Source organism: Cnephaeus nilssonii (genome assembly GCF_951640355.1).
Source record: "Cnephaeus nilssonii genome assembly, chromosome: 20".
Taxonomy (NCBI): domain Eukaryota; kingdom Metazoa; phylum Chordata; class Mammalia; order Chiroptera; family Vespertilionidae; genus Cnephaeus; species Cnephaeus nilssonii.
This window is the reverse complement of record NC_137091.1, coordinates 7,800,310-7,815,888: the sequence shown is the minus strand read 5'-3', so window position 1 is coordinate 7,815,888 and position 15,579 is coordinate 7,800,310. Positions and strand designations below refer to the sequence as shown.

General features: G+C 59.7%; 1 protein-coding gene across 1 annotated transcript in view; it reads right to left on the bottom strand.

Annotated features, from left to right (window-relative positions):
- Positions 1 to 15,579, bottom strand: part of ZNF536 (zinc finger protein 536) — a gene marked incomplete at both ends in the record, with an annotated part of 155,233 nt that overhangs the window by 125,746 nt on the left and 13,908 nt on the right. The gene's annotated exons all lie outside the window — the stretch shown is intronic.

Below are 15,579 nucleotides of genomic sequence, written 5' to 3'. Positions count from 1 at the left end.
ATCGGGAGCGGAGATGCGGGTGCGCGGCCGCCAGAATTTCCCAGGGCCGACGGGGACCTCCGCGAGGCGGGGACCACCCTGACGTGGAAGTTCGGCGCCCTCCTCTCCATCACGGCGGATTGGTCTCTCCAAAGCGTCCATATGTCTGTGCCCGAACGTGGCCGCGGTTGGCCCTGCTCGCACGGACAGGACACAGGACGGGGCGGCGTGCGGGACTCTCAGCCTCCCACGTGCGGCTGCGGCGGGTGAGCTGGCCTCTCCCCCCACCTGGATGGATGCTAAAGGCTCCGCACGGTGAGCTGTTCTCCTTCCCCTCGCTCTCTGCGTCTCTAAAATGAGCCTTGTCGTCCCACAAAGCTCTCACCTTTTCCATTTCGGTGCTAACGAACACGACCAGAAGTAAAAGAGCCACGTCTGTAACGGGCGTCAGGGAGGAAACTGCTCAGGAAGGCCTACCGGCCCCGCCTGGTTCCCTCGCTCTCCACACGGCAGGAGCGTTTCCAGAGCAAAGCCTCCCATTTGCTCTAACAAAGGGCCGACGTTCCCGAAAATGTCAGCCCAGGTTCCCAATAAATATCCCGGCGGCTGGCGCGGGGCGGGGACACACGCACGCGTGGGGACACGCGGGAGGAAAGCGTCTCTGGTCCCTGGGAACTGCCTGTGCTGCGGGAGGGGCAGAAAGGGGGGAAGTGAGTAACAGCGAGGGAGATATTTCAGGAAAGCAGTGATTGAACTTTAAAAAAATACTCCACGCGGGCGGCAGACTGATTGCGACGCGCACCGGGACGGCGGTTTCCGCGGGGCCTTCTGCGTGCACATCTCTGCGAAGCCGGGCGTGAGGGCGCCCACGAGGTGCGGCCCACGCTGGCCCTCTGCGGTCCGCGCGCGGGTCCCTACAGGGCGGGCGGGTCGGCGGCTGGGCGGCCCCTTAGGACACCACCTAGTGTGCGCTTTATCGCGGCCGCACGTGAAGGATTTACCTATCTGTCCCGCCGCAGACCCACTCATTGAGTGCGAGCCAAGAGCACGGGATTGTGTTAATTAATCTGCTATTGTGAGCGAGGAGCAGCTGCCGTGGTCTCGTGGCTGCGTCGTCAAAGGAAAACAATGTCGTGTTAAGCCTCTGACTGCGTCCGCGGCGACAAAGGACGCGCATAAATCACCCACCGCGGCCCTCGTCGTCATAAATAACATCTGACCTTTCCGAGGGAGGGTTGAGTGTGCTTCGTTTCGGCGGGAGATCCGTGCGGATATGTGATACCTACGCCTCCCCCGAGCCTTTGTTTTGAAAACAAACATTCTCCGGGAGAGGATGGGAAGGGAAGGGAAGGGGCTGGAGGGGTGACCCCGCCTGCAGGGGAGGCCGCCATGGTGGCTCTCACGAAGATCAGAGCCCCAAATATCAAGTTAAAAGAAAAACTCGCTGGCCTGCGTCCAACGCCTCGCGGAATGAAAGCGCAGTGTCTGATTCTGGGCAGAAGCGAGGGACAGGGGGCATGCGCTGAGGGGAACACACGGTGTGGACACGGGCTTTATCTTCCTCCCTGCAGATAAGGCGCGGAGAGCACTTTCCGTCTAATTAATATCCCGGCCCCTCCACCATCCCACCTCCCCACCCCCACCCGCCCCCAACACGCAGGCCGGACCCGTGCCCGCCCCCAACACACAGGCCGGACCCGTGCCCGCCCCCAACACACAGGCCGGACCCGTGCCCGCCCCCAACACACAGGCCGGACCCGTGCCCGCCCCCAACACACAGGCCGGACCCGTGCCCGCCCCCAACACACAGGCCGGACCCGTGCCTGCCCCCAACACACAGGCCGGACCCGTGCCCGCCCCCAACACACAGGCCGGGCCCGTGCCCGCCCCCAACACACAGGCCGGACCCGTGCCCGCCCCCAACACACAGGCCGGACCCGTGCCCGCCCCCAACACACAGGCCGGACCTGTGCCCGCCCCGCGGACGCAAAGCAGTTAGGAAGCCAGGCCCACGGAAGGGCCTGGGGCAGACAGGGAGCCCGTGTGCTGGTGCCCAGTCCGGGCCCTAAGCTGTGGCTAGGGCCAGAGGGCCTCAGGAGACGGGTCAAGCAGCAGGAAGATGAACTACGGCTAACAGGATTTTTAAAGAGTAAGGCCATGTGCCCGGCCGGCGTGGCTCAGGGGTTGATGTCCACCCAGGAACCAGGAGGTCACAGGTTCAATTCCCCATGCCTGTGTTGTGGGCTCAATCCCCAGTTTGATTCTCTCTCACCACGGATGTTTCTGTCTCTCTCTCCCTCCCCCTTCCTCTCTCTCTAAAAATCAATAAAAACTCATTTTAAAAAAAATAATAATGTGTTCAGAGGAAGAGCACTCATTTTTTAAAAAATATTTTCCTTGATCTCAGAGAGGAAGGGAGAGGGAGAGAGAGAGAGAAACATCAATGATGAGGGAGCATCACTGACCGGCTGCCTCCTGAACCCCCCACACTGGGGTTTGAGCCCACACCCAGGTGTGTGCCCTGACCGGGAATCGAACCGTGACCTCCTGGTTCCTAGGTCAACGCTCAACCACTGAGCCCTGCTAGCCAGGCTTAGCTCCCATTTTAAAGGCGTTTATGGGGAGGAAATGGTTATGTTGAGGTCACGACCCACAATGCCCACCCACGTCAGGACACGCTGACCATTTACCCTCAGGAAGTTAGGGGGGGTCCCCAAGAGCCGCAGCAGAGGGTCCCTAGTTAATGCCGAAGCCACAGCTGACTACTCTTCCGATGCAATTTGCCCATTTGCCCGCCCCCCACGCCCCACCCAGAGCCCCATGCTGACACCCCAATCCCGGCCCTGCCTCCCAGGCGGCTGGCCCATTAGTCACTGGGCCGGGGCGCCTCCAAACAAAGTCTTCATTATCGCCAACGTTGACGCGCGCGCCCCCAATGCAAACCTTTCCTCTGCCATCTCACAGCCCTTCTCTTCTTCCACCAAATGCCAGCTGCAGTGGGCCGCGGGCACTTGACATTTCCCGGTGCGGCCCAGGGCACAAGGCGCCACGGGCTCGGAGCCGGGACCCGCCCTGAGAGGGGGCCCTGGGGACAATGGCCCTCAGTCCTGCTTCCTGGAAGCCACGTGGGCGGCGTGGACAGTGCCCCCTGCCGGCCGCGCAGGGTTCCCTGTCTGAGGTCCCCAGCTGTCCGCACGGTGAGGGGGCCCGTGGGGACCCCACAGATGCCGCACCGGAGCCGTCTGCATCAGCGCCCGGCTCTGCTTCCGCTGAGGAGTCAGCAAGAGGTGGCCCACCCGCCCCACATCCACACGGAACCCAGCGGCCAAAGGGTCCGGACAGCAAACGCTACGTCTGTTTGAAAGTATCGTAGAAAATGTGCCCAGGAGGACCTGTCCCAGTCCCAGGAAGTGAGCCCCCGGCCGCTCGGGGCTCATCCCGCGAAGTTGTGGACTCAGCACTCCTTCCTGGCTTAAGAAGCATCAACTTAGTAAAAAAAAAAGAAAAGGGGGGGGTCTTCAGTGGCTCTTCTCCCCCAACAACCAGTGTTGTTCTCACTGCTTCGCGTGCAGTGAACCAAGTCTGAGCCCCACACACCTCCTCACACGGCTAAAACACGGGCCGGCCAGTGTGGCTCAGTGGTGAGCGTCGACCTATGACCCAGGAGGTCACGGTTTGATTCCCGGTCAGGGCACAGGCCCGGGTGGCGGGCTCCATCCCCAGTTGGGGGGCATGCAGGAGGCAGCCGGTCCATGATTCTCTCCATCACTGATGTTTCTCTCTCTCCCTTCCTCTCTCTCTAAAAATCAATAAAAACGTATTTTTCAAAAAAGGAAGAAAACAGCACCAAATATACGCTCTAAGCACACGGTCCAGAGCTGCCCACGTCCGGGCGGGGTCGGACCAGGCTCCCGACAGTCCCCCGGGGTGGGAAGGATGCTGTAAGCACTCGGGGGCAGACAGATCACGTGAGGCAGCGAGCACGGCCACGGCGAGAGGCGTGGCTGCCGGCGGAGGCCCTAACGCCCCGGTGCTGTTTCTGAAGCGAGCTGCCCCCTGACGTTTTGAGCGGAGAGGTTTATGGCTGCTGAAACGCCCCGCTGAAAGGGAAATTGAACGGCCCTCTCTCCGAATCATCTGATTTATAGAAATTGAAATTGATTCATATAATTGGAGACCGCTAATTATGCGCGCCGAAGAAGAAAGATTGTGTGCCAAAGTCCTAATTGCTGAACTATCAAAGTTAGGGGAGATTTGTTTCAGGGAGCCGGGGAGCTGTGCCTTTCTGTGGTGCCGGGGAGGGTGGGCCTGCGCACAGCGGACACCTCCAGCTCCTCCCGCAGGGTTCGCTGAGAACACACAGTAGGTCTGCTGTCCTGAGACATGCCAGTGGGCAGGGCTGCGATTTTTCCCAATTCCTTCTTATTATTTGGAGGGAATGTTACACGATACACAGCAGAGGCGAGGCAGCCAAGAAGGGCCACGTGCCAGGCCTGACGCCTCTCCCGCTTGGATTTCCGCATTGCTGTTTCCTGTGCCCGTCCTCCCACGTGGCCACGAGGAGGGTCCACGCTCGGTGGCGCTTCCTTCTTTTCTTCTTTTGTCCGGATTGCACGCCGCTCCTCCAGGAGACCTGCTTCCCCGGTCACCCCGGTGCCATGCGTTGAGCTCCCTCCCCTCACCCCCCTCCCCCGTTTTAACGTTTGACATCTTAAGTGATGCTCTAAAGCCGTGGTCGGCAAACCGCGGCTCGCGAACCACATGCGGCTCTTTGGCCCCTTGAGTGTGGCTCTTCCACAAAATACCACAGATTGGGCGAGTCTATTTTGAAGAAGTGGTGTTAGAAGAAGTTTAAGTTTAAAAAATTTCGCTCTCACAAGAAATTTCAATCGTTGTGCTGTTGATATTTGGCTCTGTTGACTGATGAGTCCGCCGACCACTGCTCTAACGCGCACGCTCAAGCACTGAGCTTGGTCGCGCCCTGGGTGAGTTCCTTCAAAGAGGTTCTCAGAAGCAGGACAGCTGGGCCCACGTGTCACGGGTGTCGTGGATCCCGGCAGGTGTTGCTGGTGGCCTCCTGCCCAGCCCCCGCCACTCCGAATGCCGCCAGCAAACATGGGGAGTCCCAGACGGAGCGTGCTGCTGGGGAGAGGGCCGGTCCGGACCATCCCTTCCGGCGGATGGCCCCAGCAGCCAGGAGAGCCAGTGTTTGATATCTGTCATCATCTCAAGGCCAAAACTGGCAGCTGGCTCTTTGTGGCTGCTGTTGATCCTCACCCGAAGATATGTGTCCACTGATTCTTCGAGAGAGTGGCAGGGGCGGGGGAAAGACGGAGAGAAACATCGATGTGAGAGAGACACATCGATTGTTTGCCTCCTGCATGCGCCCCAACCAAGGTCGGGGATCGAGCCTGCAACCGAGCGAGGTACGTGCCCTTGACCAGTATCGAACCCGGGACCCTTTAGTCGCAAGCTGAGGCTCTATCCACTGAGCAACACTGGCCAGGGCTGGTATCTGGTGAAGTTTGCAACCTTTAACCACGAGAGCCGGTGGTCTGTGTTCCTACATTTATGGGTTTTATTGCCTCGTGGGTGAGTCAGGGGTCCTTGCCTTTTATCTGAATCAAAGGGAAGGTTTGTGGGGCTCCAGGACCAACTAGACCAGTGGTCGGCAAACTGCGGCTCACAAGCCACATGCGGCTCTTTGGCCCCTTGAGTGTGGCTCTTCCACAAAATACCACGTGCGGGCGCACACGTACAGTGCGATTGAAACTTCGTGGCCCATGCGAAGAAGTTTTTCGGCCTGGGTGAGTCTATTTTGAAGAAGTGGCGTTAGAACACTCAAGGGGCCAAAGAGCCGCATGTGGCTCGCGAGCCGCGGTTTGCCGACCACTGGCCTAGACCAATACCAGATACGTGACTGCAGGGCATGCCTGTCTCCCTCCTGAAGAGCACGCGTGACGCCTGCCCCCACGCGATGCCAGGGAGCTCTCACCGGGCTCTGAGCTGCATCCCCGGTGCCTCGCCCGCCCCCCCAGCCCAGGTCCGCCCACCCCGGAAGGCCAGGCTGGCAGCCGGGGAGAAAGAAGCGGGTAAAACGTGTTCCTCGGGATCTGAGTTTGCTAACGAGGGGACCACGTTGAGGAAAAAGCCTGAGAACGTGACATCAATTTGGAGCACCAACACCAAACCAACAATAGTTTGGCCTTACAGCGCCTGTGACCCAAGTCACTCACCCGCAGAGCCAGGAGGAGAGGCCCCGTCTCTCCCGGGTTCCAGAAAAATTAGGAGGCGTTGCGGTGAGTCTCTGGAGAGAAGACAGACAGACAGACAGGCAGACAGAAGAGAGAGAGAGAGACAGAGGGGGGGGGGGGGGCAACCTACTGATTGTCTAAGACAGTGGTCGGCAAACTTATTAGTCAACAGAGCCAAATATCAACAGTACAACGATTGAAATTTCTTTTGAGAGCCAAATTTTTTAAACTTAAACTTCTTCTAATGCCACTTCTTCAAAATACACTTGCCCAGGCCGTGGTATTTTGTGGAAGAGCCACATATGGCCAAAGAGCCACATATGGCTCGCGAGCCGCAGTTTGCTGACCACGGGTCTAAGAGAATCCGACAAGGAGTACAGGAGACAAGCTAGAGGACACCCCAAACTCCTAAGTCTACAGGCCCAGAAGGAGATCGGTGGCTCCCTGGGCCGGGTGACAAAAATGTCCTGAAACTGTCTAAGGTGACAAGTCACAACTCTACAAATAACGAAACTCACCGACTGGGACACTTTACAGGGTGCCGGGTACGGTACGTGAACACGATCTTAACAAAGCTGTTACCCGCAAAGCAGCCCAGCTCTGAGGGAGCCACGGCATGTGAGGGGGCGCTCGGGCAGATGCTGGGAGCCCAGAGGGAGAACACGGGCGAGGAGAGACCTTGCCCCCGTCCTGTCACAGGACCAGAGAGGCCGCACACGACGCGGCTGGGCTTGGATTTCCGGAGCATTCATTCATTCATTCATTCATTCATTCAACAGAACACATGGAGCATCTCCTGGGTCAGTGGTCGGCAAACTGCGGCTCGCGAGCCACATGCGGCTCTTTGGCCCCTTGAGTGTGGCTCTTCCACAAAATACCACGGCCTGGGCGAGTCTATTTTGAAGAAGTGGTGTTAGAAGAAGTTTAAGTTTTAAAAATGTGGCTCTCAAAAGAAATTTCAGTCGTTGTGCTGTTGATATTTGGCTCTGTTGACTAATGGGTTTGCCGACCACTGTCCTGGGTGACCGACCAGGTGGGGGCGGGGAGAGAGCTGGGCAGGGGTGATGGGCACCCTGGTGATGGACGACGGGGACCACAGAGACCCCGGGCAGGAGTCCAGGCGGGCTCGACAGGGACGCCCACCAATGCCTGCCCGTCCCTGTGCCCACGAGGAGCCGGGCCGTGGGCAGCCCAGAGGAGCGGGTGTGCACGCAGGGCGTGGAGATTCACTCCGCCAAAGCAACGTCACCGCAGCCACTTCCTCCCGCCTGGTCTCGGGGTCAAACGGGAAACTTCCTCCGGGGAAAACACCCAGCAGGGCTTACCAGCACTCAGCGTGCACCCCGACCCGCACGCGCTGCCCACGTGCCCCGGGGGCAGAGCAGCCCTTTCTCTCTGGGGCTGGAGGAAGCACACAGGTGTGCACGTCTGCAGAGTAACAACGCGGTCCCCGGCCCGAGTGTCCTAACGGCAGGGGCCGCCCCGAGACGAAGGGAAGGGCCACCTCTTTCATCGTAGATAGTGATGCCCACCGGTCCGGGCGCGGGAGGGAGAGCAGGGGCAGAGGTGGCCGGACACAGGCTCCTGGGACACGGCGCGCCTCCAGCGCTCAGAGCCCAGCCCCGGCCCTGCCTGGTGTGTGAGGATGGGGACCGAGGGGGACCCTGGAGCGGAGATGAACACCCAAGGATCCGCCCGGCCAACTGGGCTCAGTGGTTGAGCCTCGACCTATGAACCAGGAGGTCACGGTTCCATTCCCAGTCAGGGCACATGCCCGGGGTGCGGGCTCCATCCCCAGTGTGGGGCATGCAGGGAGAAGCCGAGCCAGGATTCTCCCTCATCGTTGATGTTTCTATCTGTCTATTCCTCTCCCTTCCTCTCTGAAATCAATAAAACATATATTAAAAAAAATAACGAAGGATCCGCTCCTGCCCCACCTCTGATTGTAAATATCAACCTTAATTAACCATAATCAGTGGGAGGACGAGAACCCCAACGGCTCTGAGGCAGCACTCAGAGCCCCCGGGACGCCCCCTGGCAGTGCACCGACACGTGGGCCCCCGACAGAGCGAAGCCGGGGGGGGGGGGGGGGGGCGGCTCACCCAGGGCCAGGCCCGGCCCCCCTGTGACCCTGCAGCTCCCCGAGTGTCTGCTGGACAGGTTCTTGGGGGAGGGGAGACCATGAAGGACCAGGACACGGATACCAGCAGGGAGCCCCATGCTCAGCGTGCCCTCTGCAAACCCCTTTCATCACCCCGCACGCACACACAGCCACATGGGGACCTCATCCCCCGACACTCCTTGCTGGCTGCCAGGCCTCACCTTTGTCCCCGCCACGCCTCCCTGCCACCAGCCCTCCTCCCTCCTCTGCAAGCTCAGAACTGCCGGACTGTCCACAGGCCCCACGTCCCCCACGCACCTGTGAACGCACATTTTAATGAGCATCTACTATGAGCCAGGACAGGACCTACATCCGGTGCTGACAACCTGGAGACGAGCATCTCCCTCTGCACAGACGGACACTGGGGTTCGGAGGCATCTGCTCAAGGGGGCACCTGAAGGGACTACGATTCAGACCCCAGTCGGTCGGACACCCCAGGCACCCCTGCTGTGGGGAGACAGAGGGCCATATGTGCTGAGGCACTGGCAGGGCAGGATGGACGCCAGGGCATCAGCAGGTTAACTGTCGGGGGGGGGGGGCAGTTGTGCAGACCCAAGGGGGTGTGGACAGGGAGGCTCCCCAGAGGGGACTGCACTGAACCAGGGCTCACGCTGACTTACTCGGTGGGACCGTAACTCGGGGACGTGCTGTGGGTGCTCCACAGAGAGGAGTGAAGGGACAGCACCTTCCAGGGCCGGGGCTGGCATGGGACAGCCTGGGTGGTTCCAGAAACTTCCGCAGCCCACCAGACGCCATCCGCTCCCTGCAGGCGCGCTGAGGTTCCCACGGGGCGGGTGGGGGGGAGCAGGGAGAGCGATAGATTTGCAGTGATTTCATGCTCATGGAGACAGAGCTGAGGGCGAGGCCCAGAACCGTCCCTTTGATAAGATCAGGGGAGAAAGGATGGGTTTCCCCTTCGCCCGAGCCTGCAGGTGCGTTTTCCATCACCGCGCCCAGCCACCGGGTCTTCACGCGGAGGATCCTCCAGCCGCTGGGCAATTCCTGCAACGAGTCCTCAACTTCATTCCTCACGTTCGAGATCGCACACGTGTTCACATCATCTCGCTCAGGCACCGGAGCCTCGCAGCCAGGTCCCTGGGCGGCGCGGGGAGGGAGCGGGTCGTCAGGGACGGCGATGAGAGCCCACCACGCCGTGCAGTCACAGAGCCGCGTCCACGGGCTCCAGCAGCGCTCCATGCGGGAATCTGCGTGCAAGATGCTGACCACGGTGTGCGTTTCAGCTCAGCATCGCAAGGAAGCCTGCACTCCCCCTGGCTGATGGAGCGCTCACGCCTTCCCCAAACAGCGGGGAGGACTGGCGAGGACGAGGCACGGCAGCTGCCCGCCCGCCCTTCACCGAGGCTTCCAGGGCTGCCCGGGGCTGTGCGGCCACAGGTACCCGCCTGGGCCCGGCCGTGAGGCAATTCCTCTCCAAGTGAGCCAGTGTCCCATGTGACCTCCCGTGTGACCTCCCGTGTGACCTCCCCATGTGACCACCCGTGTGACCTCTCCGTGTGACCTCCCCGTGTGACCACACGTGTGACCTCCCCATGTGACCTCCCCATGTGACCTCCTGTGTGACCTCCCGTGTGACCTCCCATGTGACCTCCCCATGTGACCGCCTGGTGTGCCGTGTTCACAAGCTCGGTTTGCATTTTTTAAAGAAGACCCTGGGAGAGTGGAGAGCATTGTGCTGGGCACTGCTTGCTCCGGGCACTAAGCAAAAGGAGAAAACCCCCAAGATAAAGGCGGCCAGAGTGGCACCCAGGTTTGGTTTGGTTTTTTGGTTAATCCTCACCCACCTGAGGATATTTTTCCCACTGATTTTTAGAGAGTGGAAGGGAGGGGCAGAGAGAGAAACATCGATGTGAGAGAGACACTGACTGGTTGCCTCCCACACACACCCCGACGGGGGCTGGGGATTGAGCCTGAGACCCAGGTACATGCCCTGGACCAGGAGTCAAACCCGCGACCCTTCGGTGCTCGAGAGGACGCTCCAACCACTGAGCACACCGGCAGGGCCAGGTGGCACAGCTCTGTAGCTCCTGGGGCTTCTCTCCGGCCTGCTGCTGCCTCCGCACCCTTGAGCCTCCCCTCTCTGTCCGGGCAGAGCGGGGACTCGGCCCGCTCCCCTCTCTGTCCGGGCAGCGCGGGGACTCGGCCCGCTTTTGCACATGCCCAGGCTGGTGCCTCAGCAGGCGCTGCGCGGACACCTGTGACGTGCGGACAAGCTGCGTGCACGCCCGTGTCACCACACGGCTCTGGGCACCTCGCCCGCCCCAGCCAGGGTCCCCTTCCGTGGCGAGGGCTGGGCCACCTGTGCCCGGGGGCTCCAGGGGTTGCTGGGGACCTGACACTTGTCCTACAGCCAGGGCTCACTCCACGGATCGCCACCAGTGCGGCCACACTGGGCCTCTCGTTCAGGAGGCCCCTGATGGTGTAACGTTATGTTGGCGCTCCACTGAAATTATTACTTTTTTTTCACATTTATTCTTATTGATTTCAGAGAGGAAGGGAGAGGGAGAGAGAGAGAGAAACATCAATGATGAGAGAGAATTACGGATCGGCTGCCTCCAGCACGCCCCCCACTGGGGATCCAGCCCGCAAACCCGGACATGTGCCTTGACCAGGAATCAAACTGTGACCTCCTGGTTCATAGGTGGATGCTCAACCACTGAGCCACGCCGACCGGACAACTGTTACTCATTTTGATCAAGGGGCCCACCTTCCCACTTTGCATGGAGCCTGAGAAGGACGTGGCTGGCCCTGCCCACTCACCAGCTGGGGAAGGGGCGTGGCTTTTCCGAGCCAAACAGGACCTCAGCCGGGGCCCAAGGTCACTGCCCAAGGGGACAGGCACCCAAAACCCCGCTGACCCCGAGGGAAACCTCAGAAACACCCACACTGAAGGACAGTCCAGAAAATACCTGATCGGTCACCTTCAAAACGGTCACAGTCACCCCAAACCAGAGACGCCTGAGAAACAGCCATGGCCAAGAGCAGCCGGAGGGAGGGGGCGTGGCACTGAGGACAGTGGAAGTCGGGGTGCACAGGGCCCTGAGGGACCCGTGCTTTCTGCTCGGTGCCACTGTGACCCTAAAACTGGCCTAAAAAATGGAGTTTGTTAATTTTTAAAAAGCTAAGTGTGGTGCATGTTCTGGACGGGACCCTGGGATAGGTAAGGGTGCGGGGAGGCTGAGTAAAGGGGGGCGGGGCTTCAGTGATGACCCTGGGTCAATACTGACTCATTCCTGGGGACGGGGTGCCCTGGGAACGCTGACGGGGACGCTGGTGCGGAGCTCACGGGACTCCGGGCGGGATCCCTGTGACTTTCCCAGGAATCCAACATGATTCTAAAATAAAATGTTTCCGACCCCCTGCCCCCCCCCCGAAAAGGGGTGCAGCTGAGAGGACTGCAGGGAGCCAGCCCCAGGGGAGGTGGGAGGACGGGATGGACAGACAGGAAGCCAACCCCCACAGCCCCGCAGCCCCCTCGGACCCTGCACCCACCGCTGCCCCCCAGGAGGAGGCTGAGGGCAGCGTGAGACAGCCACGCACTTTCGGACGACTCGTGCTCACAGGACGCTTCTTCCACACCCGTCTCCGGGGGCACCGGGCGCTGCCGACCTCTCTGGCTGCGTCCCGTCAGCTGAATGCCCGTCGCGCACGAGGAGCCGGGGGAGGTCGGGGGACAGTCAGGGAAGCAGCACGTGCTCAGGTCTGTGTGTAACCTGCGTGGACGTCCCTTTCCCCGCCCCGAGTGGGCACGTCTGTCTGTCCAAGGCTGTATTTCGTGAATTACAAGCTGCCCAACACCCCTCCGGGACCTGCCTCCTGCAGCCAAGGGGTGGCGGGCACCTGGAGGCAGAGCCGGTGCAGGCGGACCTGAGGGTGTGTGCTGTGAGCCAGCGGGCACGCAGAGGGCAGGGGGCACGAGGGGGCAGGCAGAGGGCGGGTGACATGGGAGTCACTCTCTCTTCCATTTGTTTATATCTAGAAAACTGGCTTGATCAACACCGCTTTGGGGGGGGACCAGTGAAGAGATGCTATAGACCAGTGGTCAGCAAACTGCGGCTCGAGAGCCACATGCGGCTCGCAAGCCGCAGTTTGCCGCTCTGTTGACTAATGAGTTTGCCAACCACTGCTATAGACTCTTTGCATCCCCCCAAAATCCATATGTTGAAACCTAACCCCCAAGGTGAAGGCATTAAGTGGTGATAAGGGCCCTAACCGGTTTGGGTCAGTGGATAGAGCATCGGCCTGCGGACTGAAGGGTCCCAGGTTCGATTCCGGTCAAGGGCATGTACCTTGGTTGCAGGCACATCCCCAGTAGGGGGTGTGCAGGAGGCAGCTGATTGATGTTTCTCTCTCATTGGTGTTTCTAACTATCTCTTTCCCTCTCTGTAAAAAATCAATAAAATATATATATTTTTTTAAAAAAAGAGGTGATAAGGTCACCAGGGTGGAGGCTCCCTGGATGCAATTAGCGCCCTTACAAAGGGACCCTGGACAGCTCCCTCCCACCAAGTGGGGACACAGCACAAAGGCAGTCACCTATGACCCAGGGCAGCCCTCGGGCCAAATCCACTGGCCACCTGCTCTTGTAAATAAAGTTTTATTGGAACACATCACACCCTTTGATTGATAGAGCTGAGCAGTTACCATGGAGACCACAAGACCTACAAATGCCTAAAAGACTGATTACCTGGTTCTTTACAGAAAAAGTTTGCTGATCTTGTGTAGAATATTCGATGACAGATGACACATGACATATATTTAAGTAAAAAGTGTGTCACATGGAAGTACACGCAGCAAGACCCATTTTTGTTAAATACGTCTCTAGATGCACCAGGGGTTTGGGCACATTACTGCTGAGTCGTCATGGGCATAAACATATTTTTAAACATTTTTATTTGCCCTGCTGGCGTGACTCAGTGGGTGAGTGTCAACCTAGGAACTAGGAATTCACGGTTTGATTCCCAGTCAAGGGCACATGCCCGGGTTGCAGGCTCGACCCTCAGTAGGGGGCGTGCAGGAGGCAGCCAATGGGTGATTCTCTCTCATCAGTGATGTTTCCATCTCTCTCTCCCTCACCATCTCCCTTGGTGAAATCAATAAAAATGGTTTCTTTTTAATTATTTTTATTTATCAGTATTTTCTAAATGTCTAACATGAATAAGAATTTATAGTTTGAAAAACAATTGCAATGTCATTAAACAGCAATAGCAACAAAGAAGCCAGTGAGTATCCCTCCTGGAGGAGGTCGCTGGTCAAGGTCAGAGAGGTCGCAGGGGCAGGGCCCCCGGGAAGGGCGCAGCCCGCCCGGCTCCTCCCACAGCAGAACCATTTCATGTCACAGAGCAGCGTGGCTGAGGGCCTGCTCCAAATTTTTCAGGGCAAATTACTTTTAAAAAATTACACCTATTGTCACGACAAAGTATATTTAGCAGCGAAGAGAGCGTCGCATCTGCCTCGGTCTTCAAGGCATGACGTGCACACATTTTATGTTGAACTAAACATAAGCAGGTTGGAAACTTTCCAAAACGCCTCTCAAGATGATTGAAGACACAGGGTGTCCGCAGCCCGGGGGCGAGCTGAGCGCCGCGTTTCGGGACATTACCGTGATGAAGAGGCGAGGGCATGGTGGGGACCCGCGCCCCACACGGCAGATGGCTTTGGACTACGGTCAGACAGAAAGAAAGGACCGGGCATCCCCAGCAAGCTGCCTGAGCAAGAGGAAGAATGGAGCCCGGCCCGCGTGGCTCCGTGGTTGAGCCTCGACCTAGGAACCAGGAGGTCACGCTTCAATTCCTGGTCAGGGCACAGGCCCAGGTTGCGGGCTCGATCCCCAGTGTGAGGCGTGCAGGAGGCAGTTGATCAACGATTCTCTCTCATCATTGATGCTTCTTCTCTCCCTCTCCCTTCTTCTCTGAAGTCAATAAAAAATATATTTTTTTTTTAAAGAGGAAGAATGGATTCCTCTGGGAATGTTCTAAGACCCAGGGACAGAGCAAAACAGACAAAGGTTTCCAGAGGTGTGCCCTGCCTCCCAGGAGAGCTGGAAAACGACCCCACCTTAGACGCCAAGCCCACCTGCCACCCACTGCTCCTGCAGCACGGACTGGGCACCCCGGAGGAGCCAAGCCCCAGGTGGCACCGTGGGCAGCCCGGCCAAGGGCCAGCTTCTCTCGGGCCCCTGCCACACGTCCCTCACTACCCCAGGCTCACAGCCACAAAGAGATGGGTCCCTCGAGAAGCCAGGCCCGCGGGCACCTCGTCTGGGTGGAAAGGGCCGACCTGGGCACCAGTCGGGGAGCGGCCCTGAGCGGCAGACACGCACTGTTTGGGGCTCGCCGTCTCTTTGAGGAAAGGACGGCGGCAAACCTCTGTGCTGACCTCGGCCCCACGCATCACAGGCCGAGCCCCCGGTTCTCCATCCTGGTCCCCGGCCCCGCCGAGAGGCACAACATGCCCTTCTCACATACGTCACAGGCCCTGGGATTTCAGCCGTGTCGGTGACGAACCACCATGGCCCTGGCTGGCTCCACACCTCCTCGCCCACGACACACCAGAACGTGGGTGAAAACAGTGAGCAACATGCAACGCACAGTCAATACGTGGGGACACGGCTCGGGAGGTGGGCGTGCTCCTGACAAGGACCGGGTCTGGCTCAGGACCAGCTGCTGAGGCCTGGCAGGGAGGCAGCCACATGCCAAGCGGGAGGACCTGCCCAGCCTCGCCTGCCCAGGTGCCCGGACGCCCAGGCTCTGCGCGGGGAGGCAGCCCCGCAGCCCCGCCCACGCCTGCTCCTCGGAGCGCGTCGGGGAGCCCGGCTTTCTGAGGAGGCCTTTCCAGATGGCGCCTGGTGTGGCTGGTGCCAAACTCCACAGCTTAAGTAAATGTTGCTGTCGCCCCGTCCTGCCAGGAAAAGGCATGGGGGACCCGCAGTGCGTCTCGGCTGCTGCGACGCTCCATTCCCGGGGAGATCAGTGAGCCCCCGCCAACTGCCCGCACCCCGCTGGGGAGCCCCTGCCCCTCTGCCTGGGCAAGCCTGGCTGCGCCCCCTCCTCCCGCCTCAGCATGCCAGCCCGGCCCAGGGGGCGCGGGGACCAGCCGGCACAGGCCGCATGCCGACAGAGGAGCGGAGGGGGCAGGAACCCAGAAGGGCAGCAAGCAGGCCCCAGG